The sequence below is a fragment of the Bubalus kerabau genome, chromosome 9 (genome assembly GCF_029407905.1).
Source record: "Bubalus kerabau isolate K-KA32 ecotype Philippines breed swamp buffalo chromosome 9, PCC_UOA_SB_1v2, whole genome shotgun sequence".
NCBI classification, from domain to species: domain Eukaryota; kingdom Metazoa; phylum Chordata; class Mammalia; order Artiodactyla; family Bovidae; genus Bubalus; species Bubalus kerabau.
Genome location: NC_073632.1, coordinates 15,092,135 through 15,110,186, shown reverse-complemented (window position 1 = coordinate 15,110,186; position 18,052 = coordinate 15,092,135).

Genomic DNA, 18,052 nt, shown 5'->3' with positions numbered 1-18,052 from the left:
CTTTCTGATCTCCAGCTACCAAAGTCTCAAAAAAGACTCTGATAGGGCCATAGCTCCAGTGGCTGAGACAGTCTGTGTCCCTGCACACTTGGCACTGCCAGGGTCCCTGCAACTCAAGCAGCTGTGCCATCTTCACACTCAACTCTCACTGATGCAGAGCTGCCACAGGCAAAAAAAAAAAAAAAAAAAAAAAAAAAAAATCTTGTGTATATGTACACAGAGTCACTTTGGTCATGTCCAACTCTTTGTGAACCTGTGGCTGTGGCCTGCCAGGCTTCACTGTCAGTGGGGTTCTCCAGGCAAGAATACTATAGTGTATTGTTCAATACTGGTTGTCATACCCTTCTAGAGGACTATATTTCCTGCTGCTCTAGCCAGCAAGTCCCTTGAGTACCTGGTGCTGCCAGAATCCCTGTGACCCAAGCAGCTGCACCACCTACACACCTGGCCCTCGCTGGGACCTGGATTCTCCAGGGCAGCCTCAGGAACAAACTCTAGTGGACGACCAACATCTGAAGGTGGAAATAAAAACACAATTGAAACCCAGAGGCAGTGTGGCTAAAAAAGAAGACCCAAAACCCTCCCACCTTCTATACAAGCTGCTAGATTAAATCTGCATGATCAACTAGGCAGACTCTGTCTATGGAATATATAAAAGGATACTGGGAGCTCCCATGAAAGAAAATAGTTCTGATAGCTGTGGACATTGGCGGCAACAACACTCAGGAGTAGGACAAGATTAGAATCTGAGCAGCCCCCACAGCTGGTCCAGAGACCAGCACAGTGCTGGAGGGCATCCTAGGGGGGTGAGATGGGCTGTGACTCTCAGCTAAGGAAAGGACCCTGACAGCAGTGACTCAAGAAAAACATTTATTATTCTTATGTTTTGACTAGTTTTGTAGTTTCTTTTGGATTTTTTCTTTTTTACCCCTATTGCCACCCCCAACCCTGGTGTAGTTGTCACTTTTAAGAGCACTATGGAAACTAATTAAACTAATTAAGCTTTGAGATTTTTTTAAATCAATTACACTTTTTATTCTTGTTATAAACCTCTGCCTCTATGTTAGTCTTTTTCAGTTCTGTGGAGTTTTCCTTTCTTCTTCTTTAATATTTTAATTAAAAAATTTTAAGTGTATTATTATTTTTCTACATTTATTCCTTAGTTTCCTTTTCCTACTATTCTTTCCCCTTTGAAGTTAATCTTTAATGTGTATAAACCCTCTTTATACACCTCTATTTAACTTGGCATGTCTATTCTTTCTTTTCCTCTCACAATATTGTTAGTTTCATTCTCATTGCTTTATTTCCTACTTGGCACCTTGCTTTAGTTTTGTTTTCCACTTTATACTTTAGTTAGTTTTGTTCTGGTAGATATAATTTTTGGTCTCCTTTGTTCATCTGGTAAATCAGTAGTACTTTTTTTGTTGTTGGGCTGTGTTGATTTTGCTTATGGGTGCATAGGAAAAGGTCAGTTTTCATTCCAATCCCAAAGAAAGGCAATGCCAAAGAATGTTCAAACTACCACACAATTGCACTCATTTCACACGCCAGTAAAGTAATGCTCAAAATTCTCCAAGCCAGGCCTCAGCAATACGTGAACCGTGAACTTCCTGATGTTCAAGCTGGTTTTAGAAAAGGCAGAGGAACCAAAGATCAAATTGCCAACATCCGCTGGATCATGGAAAAAGCAAGAGAGTTCCAGAAAAGCATCTATTTCTGCTTTATTGACTATGCCAAAGCCTTTGACTGTGTGGATCACAACAAACTGTGGAAAATTCTGAAAGAGATGGGAACACCAGACCACCTGACCTGCATCTTGAGAAACCTGTATGCAGGTCAGGAAGCAACAGTTAGAAGTGGACATGGAACAACAGACTGGTTCCAAATAGGAAAAGGAGTACATCAAGGCTGTATGTTGTCACCCTGTTTATTTAAGTTCTATGCAGAGTACATCATGAGAAACGCTGAGCTGGAAGAAGCATCAGCTGGAATCAAGATTGCAGGGAGAAATATCAATAACCTCAGATATGCAAATGACACCACCCTTATGGCAGAAAGTGAAGAGGACCTAAAAAGCCTCTTGATGAAAGTGAAAGAGTGAAAAAGTTGGCTTAAAGCTCAACATTCAGAAAACTAAGATCATGGCATCTGGTCCCATCCCTTCATGGCAAATAGATGGGGAAACAGTGGAAACAGTGTCAGACTTTATTTTTCTGGGCTCCAAAATCACTGCAGATGGTGACTACAGCCATGAAATTAAAAGACACTCCTTGGAAGGAAATTTGTGACCAACCTATATAGCATATTGAAAGGCAGAGATATTACTTTGCTAATAAAAGTCTGTCTAGTCAAGGGTATGGTTTTTATGGTGGTCTTGTATGGATGTGAGAGTTGGACTGTGAAGAAAGCTGAGCACTGAAGAATTGATGCTTTTGAAGTGTGGTGTTGGAGAAGACTCTTGAGAGTCCCTTGGACTGCAAGGAGATCCAACCAGTCCATTCTAAAGGAGATCAGTCCTGGATGTTTATTGGAAGGACTGATGCTGAAGCTGAAACTCCAATAATTTGGCCACCTCATGTGAAGAGTTGACTAACTGGAAAAGACTCTGATGCTAGGAGGGATTGGGAGCAGGAGGAAAAGGGGACAACAGAGGTCAAGATGGCTGGATGGCATCACCGCCTTGATGGACATGAATTTGAGTGAACTCCGGGAGTTGGTGATGGACAGGGAAGCCTGGTGTCCTGCGATTCATGGGGTCACAAAAAGTCGGATACGACTCAGCAGCTGAACCTAACTGAACTGAACTGATGGGTGTATGTGTATATGTGTATATTCCATTATTTTGATTATTATTTGCCAGATTTTGTAACTGCCATTTGTTTGGGGTTAATCTTTGGTTTCTCATTTTTGGGTATTTGTTTTGTTTTATTTTATTTTTTTTTGAGGGGGGTGTATTTTGAAGAGTTGACTCATTGGAAAAGACTCTGATGCTGGGAGGGATTGGGGGCAGGAGGAGAAGGGGACGACAGAGGATGAGATGGCTGGATGGCATCACTGACTCGATGGACGTGAGTCTGAGTGAACTCCGGGAGTTGGTGATGGACAGGGAGGCCTGGTGTGCTGTGATTCATGGGGTTGCAAAGAGTCGGACACGACTGAGCGACTGATCTGATCTGATTTGTTTTAATGTCACCTAATGCCATAACAAGACACATGTGGAATCTTCGTTCCTGGCCAGAGATCAAACCCTGATCCTTTGGAGTCAGAACACTAACTCCAAGGCCCTAGACCACCAGAGAACTCCTAATTCTAGGGAGTATCAAATAGTGAGAACTCCCACAAAGGAAGGCACTTGAATAAAAGACCCAACATCAACAACCACTAGTAGAACACCGTGTGCATGATGCCTCGTCCAAACAACAAGCAAAACAAAAATACAAACTCAATCATCAGGATGCAGGGTTACCACCCCACTTGGTCCTGCCCATCAGAGGAACAACAACAAAATACCTCAACACAAATCTCACCCTATATGAAGCCTATACAAACCACTGGACCAACCTTATGAGGGCAGGAACCAAAAGGAACAAAGAATTCAACCTGAGCCTGGGAAAAGTAGACCTCAAACACAAGATTTTTAAAAAATGAAAAAGCACAGATAAATGGCACAAATGAAGGAACAAATTAGAAACATAAAAGCCCAAATAAATGAAGAGGAAATAGGCAAACTACCTGAAAAAGAATTCTGAATAATGATAGTCAGATGATCAAAAAGCTTGAAAACAAAATGGAAAAAATGCAGTAATCAATTAACAAGGACCTCGACGAATTAAAGAGTAAGCATTCAGAGACAAACAACACAGTTACTAAAATTAAAAATACTCTAGAAAGAATCAATAGCAGAATATCTGAAGCAGAAGAATGGATCAGTGAGCTGGAAGATAAAATGATGGAAATAACTGCTGAAGAGCAGAATAAAGTAAAAAGAATGAAAAACAACTGAGGATAGTTTCAGAGACTTCTTGAACAATATTAAATACACAAACATTTGAATTATCAGGATTCTATAAGAAGAAGAGAAAAAGAAAGTGTATCAGAAAATTTTTGAAGAGATTATAGTTGAAAAATCCACCAACATGGAAAAGGAAATAGTCAAGAGCAAGAGGTGCAAAGAGTCCCATAGAGGATAAAGCCAAGGAGAAACACGCCAAGACACAAACTAACAAAGATTAAACACAAAGAAAGAATATTTATAACAGCAAGGGAAAAGCAACAAGTAACATACAAGGGAAACTCCATATATTTAACAACTGATCTTTCAGCAGAAACTCTGCAGGCCAGAAGGGAATGGCAGGATATATTGAAAGTACTGACACGGAAAAATCTACAACCAAGAAACTCTACCCAGCAAGCATCTCATTAAAAATTAATGGAGAAATCAAAAGATTTTCAAAGAAGCACAAAAACAAAGCTCAAACAATTAAGAAAATGGCATTAGGAACAAATATATCAATAATTATTTTAAAAGTAAATGGATTAAATGTTCCAATCAAAAGACATAGACTGGCTGAATGGATAGAAAAACAAGACCTTTATATATGCTGTCTACAAAAATTCTACTCCAGGTCTAAAGACACTTAATAGACTGAAAGAGAGAGAATGGAAAAATATATTCCATGCAAATGGAAAGCAAAAGAAAGCTGGGGTAGCAATCCTCATATCAGAAAATGTAGACCTTAAAATAAAGAATATTACAAGAGATAAGGAAGGAAACCTCAAAATGATCAAGGGATCAATCCAAGAGAAAAACATAACAATTGTAAATATCTAGGCACCCAACATAAGAGCACTTCAATACATAAGACAAACACTAACAGACATAAATGGAGAAATTGACAGTAACCCAATAGTAGGAGACTTTAACACCCCACTTACACTAATGGACAGATCTTCAAAACAGAAAATTAATAAGGAACCACAAGCCTTAAATGATACATTAGATGGGATGGATCTCATGGATATCTTAAGGACATTCCATCCAAATGCAGAAGAATTCACCTTTGTCTCAAGTGCACATAGAACATTATCCAGGATAGACCACATCTTGGGTCACAGATAAGAAATTAGTAAATTTAAGAAAATTGAAATTGTATTAAGCATCATTTCCAACCACAATGTTATGAGACAAGGTATCAACAAAAAGAAAAAAAAGCTGAAAAAAACACAAACACATGGAGATTAAATAATACATTTCTAAATAACAAACAGGTTATTGAAGAAATCAAAAGGAAAATAAAAAAAATTCTAGAAGCAAAAGACAAGGAAAACATGACAACTCAAAACCTACGGGATGCCACAAAAGCAGTTCTAAGAGGAAAGTTTATAGCAATACAATCCCACCTCAAGAAACAAGAAAAAATCAAATAGACAACCTAACTTTACACCTAAAATAACTGGAAAAAGAACAAAAATACCCCAAAATTAGAAGAAGTAAGGAAATTGTAATGATCAGAGCAGAAATAAGTGAAAAAGAAATGAAAGAAACAATAGTAAAGTTTAATAAACTAAAAGCTGGTTCTTTGAGAGGATGCACAAAATTGACAAACCTTTAGCCAGACTCATCAAGAAAAAAAGAGAGAAGAATCAAATCAACAAAATTAGTATTGAAAAAGGAGAGGTTACAATAGACAAGGTAGAAATAGAAGGGATTATAAGAGACTATTATGAACACTATATGGTAATAAAATAGAGAACCTGGAAGAAATGGACAGAGTCTTAGAAAAGTTCAATCTTCCAAGACTGAACCAGGAAGAAATAGAAATTATGAACAACCCAATTATAAGGAGTGAAATCCAAACTGTGATTAAAAAAAAAAAAAAAAAAAAAAAAAACCTCCCCAAAATAAAAGCCCAGGACTAGATGGCTTCACAGGTAAATTCTATCAAACATTTAGAGAAGAGCTAATGCCTATCCTTCTAAAACTGTTTCAAAAAATTTCAGAGGAAGGATAACTTCCAAACTCATTCTATGAGGCCACCATCACCCTGATACCAAACCAGACAAAGACTACACACAAAAAAGGAAAATTAAAAGCCAATACCATGATGGATATAGATGCAAAATCCTCAACAAAATTTTAGCAAACAGAATTCTGCAACACATCAAAAAGTTCATACACCATGACCAAGTTAGGTTTATTCCAGGGATACAAGAAGTCTTCAATATATGCAAATTATTCAATGTGATACACAATATGAACAAATTGAAAGACAAAAACCATATGATAATCTCAATTGATGAAGAAAAAGCTCTTGACAAAATTCAACACCGTTTATGATTAAATCTCTTCAAAAAATGGGTATAGAAGGAACCTAGCTCAACATAGTAGAGGTCATATATGATAAGTCCACATCAAACATTATTCTCAAAGGTGAAAAACTGAAAATATTTCTGCTAAGATTAGGAACAAGACAACGGTGTCCACTTTCAAGACTATTATTCAACATAGTTTGGAAGTCCTAGCTATAGCAATCAGCGAAGAAAAAGAAATAAAAGGAATCCAAATTGGAAAAGAATAAGTAAAGCTCTCACTGTTTGCAGATGACATGATACTATACATAGAAAGCAACAGTTAGAACTGGACATGTAACAACAGACTGGTTCCAAATAGGAAAAGGAGTACATCAAGGCTGTATATTGTCACCCTGCTTATTTAACTTCTATGCAGAGTACATCATGAGAAACACTGGGCTGGAAGAAGCATCAGCTGGAATCAAGATTGCAGGGAGAAATATCATAACCTCAGATATGCACATGACACCACCCTTATGGCAGAAAGTGAAGAGGACCTAAAAAGCCTCTTGATGGAAGTGAAAAGGAGAGTGAAAAAGTTGGCTTAAAGCTCAACATTCAGAAAACTAAGATCATGACATCTGGTCCCATCCCTTCATGGCAAATAGATGGGGAAACAGTGGAAACAGTGTCAGACTTTATTTTTCTGGGCTCCAAAATCACTGCAGATGGTGATTGCAGCCATGAAATTAAAAGACACTTACTCTTTGGAAGGAAAGTTATGACCAACCTGGACAGCATATTAAAAAGCAGAGATATTACTTTGCCAGTAAAGGTGCGTCTAGTCAAGGCTATGGTTTTTCCAGTGGTCATGTATGGATGTAAGAGTTGGACTGTGAAGAAAGCTGAGCACCAAAGAATTGATGCTTTTGAACTGTGGTGTTGGAGAAGACTCTTGAGAGTCCCTTGGACTGCAAGGAGATCCAACCAGTCCATTCTGAAGGAGTTCAGTCCTGGGTGTTCTTTGGAAGGACTGATGCTAAAGCTGAAACTCCAATACTTTAGCCGCCTCATGCGAAGAGTTGACTAATTGGAAAAGACCCTTATGCTGGGAGGAATTGGGGGCAGGAGGAGAAGGGGATGACAGAGGACGAGATGGCTGGATGGCATCACCAACTCGATAAACATGAGTTTGAGTGAACTCCGGGAGTTGGTGATGGACTGGGAGACCTGGCGTGCTGTGATTCATGGGGTTGCAGAGAGTCGGACATGACTGAATGACTGAACTGAACTGAACTGATCTGATACATAGAAAACCCTAAAGATACTATCAGAAAATTACTACAGCTAATCAGTGAATTTAGCAAAGTCATGGAATACAAAATCAACACACAGAAATCATTTGTATTCCTATATACTAACAATGAAAAATCAGAAGGAGAAGTTAAGGACTCAATCTCAGGCACCATTGCAACAGAAAGAATAAATATCTAGGAATAAACTTATTTAAGTGACAAAAGAACTGTACTCAGAAAATTATAATACACTAATGAAAGAAATCAAAGGTGACATAAACAGATGGAGAGATATTCCATACTCTTGGGCAGGAAGAATAAATATTGTGAAAATGATTATACTGTGAAATGCAATCTACAGATTCAATGTGATCCTTAATATTTTATCTATGGCATTTTCCAGAATGAGAACAAAATATTTCCCAATTCATATGGAAACACAAAAGACCCCAAATAGCCAAAGCAGTCTTGAGAAAGAAGGATGGAGCTGGAGGAATCAACCTTCCTGACTTCAGATTATACTGCAAAACTACAGTTATCAAGACAGTATGGTGCTGGCACAAAAGCAGAAATATAGACAGTAAGATAGAAAGCACAGAAATAAACCCATGCACCTGTGGGTACCTTATTTTTGACAAAGGAGGCAAGAATATACAATGGGGTAAAGACAGCCTATTCAACAAATGGTGATGTGAAAACTGGACAGCTACATGTAAAATAATGAAATTAGAACACCTCCTAACACCATACACAGAAATAAACTAAAAATGTATTAAAGACCTAAATGTAAGGCCAGAAAGTATAAGACTCTTATGAGAAAACATAGGCAGAACACTCGATGACATAAATCAAAGCAAGATCCTCTATGATCCACCTTCCAGTGCAAGGAAAATAAAAACAAAAGTAAACAAATGGTATCTGATTAAACTTAAAATCTTTTGCACAGCAAAGGAAACTATAAGCAAGATGAAAAGACAACCCTCACAATGGGAGAAAATAATAACAAATGAAACAACTGACAAGGGATTAATTCGCAAAATATACAAGCAGCTCATACAACTCAATACCAGGAAAACAAACAACCCAATCAAAAAGTGGGAAAAAGACCTAAACAGACATTTCTCCAAAGGAGACACATAGATGGCTGCTGCTGCTGCTGCTGCTAAGTTGCTTCAGTTGTGGCCGACTCTGTGCGATCCCATAGATGGCAGCCCACCAGGCTTCCCTGTCCCTGGGATTCTCCAGGCAAGAACACTGGAGTGGGTTGCCATTTCCTTCTCCAATGCATGAACGTGAAAAGTGAAAGTGAAGTCGCTCAGTCGTGTCTGACTCCTAGCGACCTCATGGACTGCAGCCTACCAGGCTCCTCCGTCCATGAGATTTTCCAGGCAAGAGAAGACAATTTGCAATTCCCTCAATGCAAATGATGGAGAACATCTTTTCCTGTGTTTATTTGCTATCCACTTCTCTTCTTTGATAAAGTGTCTGCTAAGGTTTTGGATCATTTTTAAATTAGACGATTTGTTTTCTTATTACTGAGTTTTAAGGGTTCTTTTTATATTTCAAATAATAGTTCTTTATCAGATATACATTTTACAAATACTTTCCTGTAATGTGTTGTTTGTATTTCTAATTCTCTTTACACTGTCTTTCACAGAGCAAAATGTTTTAATTTTAATGAAGTCCATCTTAACTATTTCTTTCATGGACTGTGTCTTTGGTGTTGTATCTAAAAAAGAATCACCACACTTATAGTCATCTAAAATTTCTCCTCTGCTACCTTCTAGGGGCTTGATAGTTTTGATCTATGAGTCAGTTTGTCTTAATTTTAGTGAAGTTTGTAGATTCATTTCGTTGTATATGGGTGTCCAGTTATTCAAGTGTCATTTGTTGAAGATGATCCATCATATTGTCTTTGCTTTTTGTCAAAGATCAGTTGACTCTGCTTATGGGGGTCTATTTAGGGGCTGTCTTTGCCATTGCACTGGTATTTGTTTTTATTTTCTTTTTTTTTTTTTCACCAATGCCACTTTAACTTGATAACTATAACCTTATAATAAGTCTTGATTGAGTCAGGTAGTTTCAGTTCTCAGACTTTCTACTTCGTCAATATTATGTTGGCTATTTTGGATCTTTTTCTACTCCATATAAACTTTAGGGCATGTTTGTCTATATATATGGGGTTCCCTAATAGCTCAGTTGGTAAAGAATCTGCCTGCAAAGCAGGAGACCCCAGTTTGATTCCTAGGTTGGGAAGAGCCGCAGGAGAAGGGATAGGCTACCCACTCCAGTATTCTTGAACTTCCCTTGTGACTCAGCTGGCAAAGAATCCGCCCACAATGTAGGAGACCTGGGTTTAATCCTTGGGCTGGGAAGGTCCCCTGGAGAAGGGAAAGGCTACCCGCTCCAATATTCTGGCCTAGAGAATTCCACGAAAAGTCCATGGAGTCGCAAAGAGTCAGACACGACTGAGCGACTTTCACTTTCACTGTCTATATCCATAAGATAACTTGATGGGATTTTGGTGATTGTATTCAATATATAGACTAAGTTGAGAAGAATTGACATATTACAATGTTGAAAGACTTGTTCTTACCCTTGAAAGTGGAATCTTTATTCAGTTCTTTTTTTTTTTTATACTTTTTTTCCTTTCTTAATTTTATTTATTTATTTATTTTTAGCTGTGCTGGGTCTTTGCTGCTACATAGACTTTTCTCTAGTTTCAGTGAGTGGGAGCTCCTCTCTAGTTGCAGCTGCAGTGATCTCTGCTGTCGTGGAGCATGGGCTCTAGGGTATGTGGGCTTTAGTAGTTGGGGTGCCTGGGCTCATTAGTTGAGGCTCCCAGGTTCTAGAGCACAGGCTCAGTAGTTGTAGCACATGGACTTTGCTGCTCTGTGGCATGTGGGATCTTCCACGATCAGGGGATCGAACTCTTGTCTCCTGCATTGGCACGTGGATTCTTTTGCTGCCAGAGAAAACCTATTCAGTTCTTTAATTTCATTCATCAAAGTTTTGTAGCTTTATTCATATAAATCATTTACATATTTTGGTAAATTTATGCCTAAGGACTTCAGTTTTTTTTGGGTGCTGACGTAAATGCTATTTTGTTTTTAGTTTCAGGTTCCACTTGTTAATTGTTGGTATATATGAAAAGCACTCACTTTTTATTTCTTTTCTTTTTTATTTTATAGGATTTATTATATTTTTAATCAGTGATTTTTTTCTGGACATAATCACCACTCAAGCAAATGTTATTATTTTTTTTAAATTATACATTAATGACAGGACATTTTGATTGCTACATTCTCCAAGGCAATTTGGATGACTTGAACTGGGGGTTAAAGTAGATTTTGCACTTCTTGAGAAAGCTGGTCAGACTCTTTTTCCTCAGATTCCTGTCACTTATTGTCCACCAAAGAAGATGACAGTAATATAAATTCCTTAATTGTTTTCTGGATGATGAGTTACTTTTTTCTTTTTAGTTTACTATTGTGGTGTCAGAGCACAGAAAGGGTGACTATTCTGTTTTTCACGTATTATTACACTTTTTAATATGTAAGTGAGATATACACAAATGCAACTAGTAATATAGCAATAATTCAGGTTAAGGAGTTGCAAGAAAATGGGGAAAATTTTTGTATTTTTCCCCCTCTTCCATACATAACAAACTCCCTTGGTATGCATCAACCCTCATCTTGTACTGGTGGAGAACTGCCTTAGTATAATTTTATCTCTTACCACATTAAGTTGTTTTTCCCATATAAAAGCTATGCTTATTTATTATAAAATTTTGGAAATATGGGAAAATACAAAGAAGAAAATGAATACCATCTTATATCTACTTCTTTTCTTTTTTTACAAGCCCCTATCAACCAACTTTAACAAAACATATACTTCTTTTAAGGAGGTTCATTATGTGGTATTTGAAAATATTTATTTCCTTGGACCCAAAATGAATTATATTTCCTTAGACAAAATTCAGGTACAGCGAATTGAAAACTTCACATTTTGTTTAGAGAGAACAGAAAAGCATTCAGGTAAAATAGTTTTAAATTTCACTTCTTTATTTTGACATAGTAATAAAAATACAATTCTAAATTTGTTTGTCAATGTTTCAAATGTCACTCAAATCTTGTTTTTACATATTTTGACTGAAATATACTGAAAGTCTGTAAAAGAGATTTTACAAAAGGGATTATTTTCTCAGATTACATTTTCATAACTTAAGAAAGTTGGTGATGTTTGCAGTACTGCCTAGAGAAGTCATCTGAGTGATTCTGTGGTAAGAAATGTTGTTTTTCATCATTTCCCCCTGAAGCCAGATAAATCTGTATTGATAAAACTTTAAATCCCCCTTAACATGACTTTAAGAGTCACCTCTCATAAACTTTTTGGCCTTTTATGCAGTTCGTGAGGTTCTCACAGAAAGTATACTGGAGTGCTTTGCCATCCCCTCCTCCAGTGTATCTCATTTTGTCAGAACTCTCTGCTATGACACATCCATCTTGGCTGGTCCTGCTTGGCATGGCTCATGACTTAATTGAGTTATGCAAGCCCTTTCACCATGGCAAGGCAGTGATCCTTGAAGGATATAAAGATAGGTGGGAGAAACATCAACAACCTCAGGTACATGGATGATACCACTCTAATGACAGAAATCAAAGAGGAATTAAGAGCATCTTGATGAGAGTGAAGGAGAAGGCTTCAGACTAAATATTTTAAAAAAGTAAGATCAGTACATCCTCCCCCTACTGCATGGCAGATAAAAGGGGGAAAGGTGGAAGTAGTGACACATTTCCTCTTCTTGGCTCCAAAATCACTGTGGATGGTGATTGTAGCCGTGAAATCAGAAGACGATTGCTTCTTGGCAGGAAAGTGATGACAAACATACACAGTGTGTTGAAAAGCAGAGAAATTGCTGACAAAGGTCCATATAGTCAAAGCTATGGTCTTCCCAGTGGTCACGTACAGTTGTGAGAGCTGGACCATAAAGAAGTCAGAATACCAAAAAATTGATGCCTTTGACCTGTGGTGCTGAGAAGACTCCTGAGAGTACCTTGGACAGCAAGGAGATCAAACCAGTCAATCCTAAGGGAGAGTAAACCTGAATATTCAGTGCAAGGACTGATGCTTAAGCGGAAGCTCCAGTATTTTGGTAATCTGATGCGAACAGACAACTCATTGGAAAAGTCCCTGATGCTGGGAAAGATTGAGGGCAGAAGGAGAAGAGGGTGTCAGAGGATGAGATGGCTGGACGGCATCACTGATTCAATGAACATGAACTTGGGCAACCTCCAGGAGATGGTGAGGACAGGGAGGCCTGGCGTGCTGCAGTCCATGGGGTCACAAAGGGTCAGACACAACTGGGCAACAACAACAACAACTCATAAACTTTAAACAGTGGGAAAATATTACCAGAGGCAAAAAGAGGAGAAAACACACTTAAGCTTAAGAGGGCATCCATAAAGCTGCCAAGTGTCTAATGACATGCAAAAATTATCCACGTTTCACAGTTCCTTTTCCTGAATTATACAGAAAGCACTTGTATGGTGTAACCCTTTCAGAGCTAAAGTACAGAGAGTTCTTCAGAAGTTATAGTCTCAAAGGACCACAGATTTCTTTCCCCTGAGTAAATGTTTGTTTCCCATTTTCACCTGTTCTTGTACTTAACACCTTCCTTCCTTCCTTTCTTTCTATTTGAAGTATAATTGATATACAATATCATATTCATTTCAGGTGTGCCTCATCACAGCTATTTGATATTTAGGTACAATTAAAATGATCCTCTTAATAAATCTAATACCATGAATCACCATACAAAGTTATTACAATATTATTGGCTATGTACCTTATATGGTAGCTTTCCTCCCCATTATATTTATTTTACAGCTGGAAGTTTGTATCTCATTAATCCCCTTCACTTTTTCACCTGCCTCCCCAATACCCCTTTCCTTTGACAACCACTAGTTTGTTTCCTATACCTGTGAGTCTGTTTCTGTTTTTTTGTATTCATTTTGTTTTATAAATTTCACACATAAGTGAAATTATACTCTAATTGTCTTTGTATGACTTATCTCACTTAGCATAATATACTCTAGGTGCATCCATGTTGTTGCAAATAGCAGAGTTTCTTGCTTTTTATGGCTAAATATTATTGCATTATATATGTGTGTGTGATACACACACACACACACACACACACACACACACACATATATGTATCACACCATATCTTCTTTATCCATTCATCTATTAATGTACTTGCAGGTTGCTTCTGTAGCTTGGCTATTGGGAATAATGAATATTTTTCAAATTAGTGTTTCTGTTTTTTTCAGATAAATACCTGTGACTGGAAATGCTGGATCATATGGTACTTCTATTTTTAACTTTTTGAGAAAACTTCATAAAGTTATCCATAGTGCCTGCACCAAGTTATGATCCAATCAGCAGTGTACAAGTGTTCCCTTATCTCCACATTCTTGCCAAAATTTCATGTTTCTTATCTTTTTGATAATAGACCTTCTGACATGTGTAAGGGGATATCTCATTGTAGTTTTGATTTACATTTCCCTGATGATTAGTGATGTTGAGCATCTTTTCATATTCCTGTTGGCTATCTGTCTGCACTTTTTCAAAACATATCTATCCATGTTCTCTGCCCATATTTTAATTAGGTGGTTAAATTTTTATTAAGTTATTTGTGTTCTTTTATATTTTGGAGATTAACTCCTTATTGAAAATACGAATTGCAAACGCCTTATCCCATTAAGTAGGCTGTCTCTGTGTTCTGCTAGTTTTTTCCTTTCCTGTGCATTAAATTTTTAGTTTGAAGAATCCCATTTGTTGGTCATTTTCTTTTATTGCCCTTGCCTGAGAAGGAGAGGACAAAAAATAATGCTGAGACTGATATCAAAGACAATATTGCCTTTATTTTCTAGGACTTCTATGGTTTCAGGTCTTACATTCAAGTCTTTAATGCCTTTTGAATTTATTTTTGTACATGGTGTGAAATAGTGGTTCAGTTTCATTCATTTCCAAGTATTTGTCCAGTTTCCCCAACACTATTTATTGAAGAGATTATCTTTTCTCCATTGTGTATTTTTGCTTCTATTTTTGGAGATTAATTGGCTATAAGTGCATGGATTTATTTCTGGACTCTCTACTATACTCCATTGATGTATATGTCTCTTTTCATGCCTGTGTCACACTACTTTGACTATTATAGCTTGTATTAAAATCAGGAGTCATAAATGTCCAGCTTTATTCTCATCTCTGAAGATTGTCTTGGCTATTTGGGGTCTTTTGTGGTTTGATACATACTTTAAGATTCTTGTTCTACCTTGTGAAAATTTCCTTTGGTATTTTGTATTGAATCTATAGATTGATTAGGGTTGTATAGCCATTTTAACAATTTTAATTCTTTTGATCAATGAGTATGGTTTATCTTTCCATTTATTTGTGTCATCTTCCATTCTTTCAGTAACATCTTATACCTTTCAGAGTATAGGTCTTTCACCTCTTTGATTAAGTTTACTCCTAGGTATTTTATTTTTTTAATGTAAATGAGAATTTTTTAATTTTAATTTTTATTGAAGCATGGTTTATTTACATTGTTGTGTTATAAATAGTTTCTTGTGTGAAGCACACACACACTATATATATATATATATATATATATATATATATATATATATATAACCATATTCCTTTCCACTGTGGTTTATTACAAGATATTGAATATAGTGCCCTGTGCTATACAGTATGACCTTGGTTTTTTAAATCAATTTTATGTATAGAAGTTTGTATATTTTAACTCCAACATATATTATCCCATCCCCACCTACCCCTTTTCCCTTCTGGTAACCATAAATTTGCTGTCTGTGAGTCTGTTGTTTCTCTTTGTAAATAAGTTCATTTGTGTCATATTTTAGAATACACATATAAATGATTATGGTATTTGTACTTCTCTTCCTGACTTACAACACTTCATATAATAATACCTAGGTTTATTCATGTTGCTACAAATAGCATTTTTATGGCTGAGTAATACTCCACTGTATATGTGTACCATGTCAAATGTCACATCATATGCCACAACAAAATTCAAAAAGTGAAGATCATGGCATCTGCTTCCATCACTTCATGAATAATAGATGAGGGAAAAAGTGGAAACGATGGCAGATACTATATTCTTAGGGTTCAAAATCGCTGTAGACAGTGGCTGCAGCCACAAAATTAAAAAGATTGATGATCCTTGGAAGATAAGCTATAATAAACTTAGACAGCATATCAAAAAGCAGAGACATCACTTTGCAGAAAAATATCCATGTAGTCAAAGCTATGGTTTTTCCAGTAGATATGTATGGATGTGAGAGTTGGACCAAAGAGAAGGCTGAATACTGAAGACTTAATGCTTTTGAACTGGGGTGCTAGAGAAGACCCTTGAGAGCCCCTTGGACTGCAAGGAGTTCAACCCAGTAGATCATAAAGGAAGTCAACCCTGAATTGTTGTTGGAAGGACTGATGCTGAAGCTGAAGCTCCAATACTTTGGCCACCTGATGTGAAGAGCTGACTCATTGAAAAAGACCCTGATGCTGGGAAACACTGAAGGCATGAGGAGAAGGGGACAACAGAAGATGAGATGGCTGGATGGCACCATTGACTCAATGGACATGAGTTTGAGGAAACTCATGGAGATGGTGAAAGACAGGGAAGCCTGGCTTGCTGCAGTCCATGGGGGTTGCAAAGAGTTAGATATGACTTAACCTCCTCAGACAACCACTTTGCCTTGTTGCATTTCTTTTTCTTGGGGATGGTTTTGATCACTGCCTCCTGTACAATGTTATGAATCTCCATCCATAGTTCTTCAGGCACTCTGTTTATTAGAGCTAATCCCTTGAATCTATTTGTCACTTCCACTCTATAATCATAAGGGATCTGATTTAGGTCATACCTGAATGGCCTAGCATTTCTCATGATGTACTCTGCATATAAGTTAAATAAGCAGGGTGACAATATACAGCCTTGACGTACTCCTTTTCCTATTTGGAACCAGTCTGTTGTTCCATGTCCAGTTCTAACTGTTGCTTCCTGACCTGCATATAGGTTTATCAAGAGGCAGGTCAGGTGGTCTGGTATTCCCATCTCCTTCAGAATTTCCCACAGTTTATTGTGATCCACACAGTCAAAGGCTTTGGCATCGTCAATAAAGCAGAAATAGATGTTTTTCTGGAACTCTCTTGCTTTTTCCATGATCCAGCAGATGTTGGCAATTTGATCTCTGGTTCCTCTGCCTTTTCTAAAACCAACTTGAACATCTGGAAGTTCATGGTTCACATATTGCTGAAGGCTGGCTTGGAGAATTTTGAGCATTACTTTACTAGCATGTGAGATGAGTGCAATTGTGCGGTAGTTTGAGCATTCTTTGGCATTGCCTTTCTTTGGGATTGGAATGAAAACTGACCTTTTCCATTCCTGTGGCCACTGCTGAGTTTTCCAAATTTGCTGGCATATTGAGTGCAGCAATTTCACAGCATCATGTTTCAGGATTTGGAATAGCTCAACTGGAATTCCATCACCTCCAATAGCTTTGTTCATAGTGATGCTTTCTAAGGCCCACTTGACTTCATATTCCAGGATGTCTGGCTCTAGGTGAGTGATCACACCATCATGATTATCTGGGTTGTGAAGGTCTTTTTTGTACAGTTCTTCTGTGTATTCTTGCCACCTCTTCTTAATATCTTAATATCTTCTGCTTCTGTTAGGTCCATACTTAAGTACTTGGAACAAATCTCACCTACTTGTGGTGCATAATTGATTTTTAATGATTTTGGGGGTTTGATATGCTAATGTTTTGTTGATATTTTTTGCACCCATGTTCATTAGAGATATTTTTTTTTCTTTTCTTAATCCTGTAATATATTTTTTTGGTGTTGAAATTAGGGTAATGAGCCCTATTAGTGACTCAGTGGTAAAGAATCCACCTGCAATGCAGGAGATACATATTTGTTCTCTGGGTTGGGAAGATCCCCTGGAGAAGGAGATGGAAACTCACTCCAATATTCTTGCCTGGGAAACCCCATGGGCAGAGGGGTTCAGCAGGCTACAGTCCATGGGATTGCAAGAATCAGACACTACTCAGGGACTAAACACCACCACCAGTGTTGGCCTCAGAGACTGAGTTAAGAAGCATTTCCTTAGCTTCTACCCTCCAACTGAGATTATAAAGAATTGGTATAATCTCTTCCTTTCATGTTTGGTAGATTTCTCCAGTGAATCCATCTGGGCATGGTACTTTCTGTTTCAGAAGTTTCTTAATTAATGACTCGATTTGTTTAGAACATATAGGCCTATTCAGATTATCTGTTTTTCTTTCTATGAATTTGGCTGGTTTGTCTTTCTAGACATTAGTCTATTTAAGGTTATCAGATTTGTTTTCCAGGTGGTGCAGTGGTAAGGAGTCTGC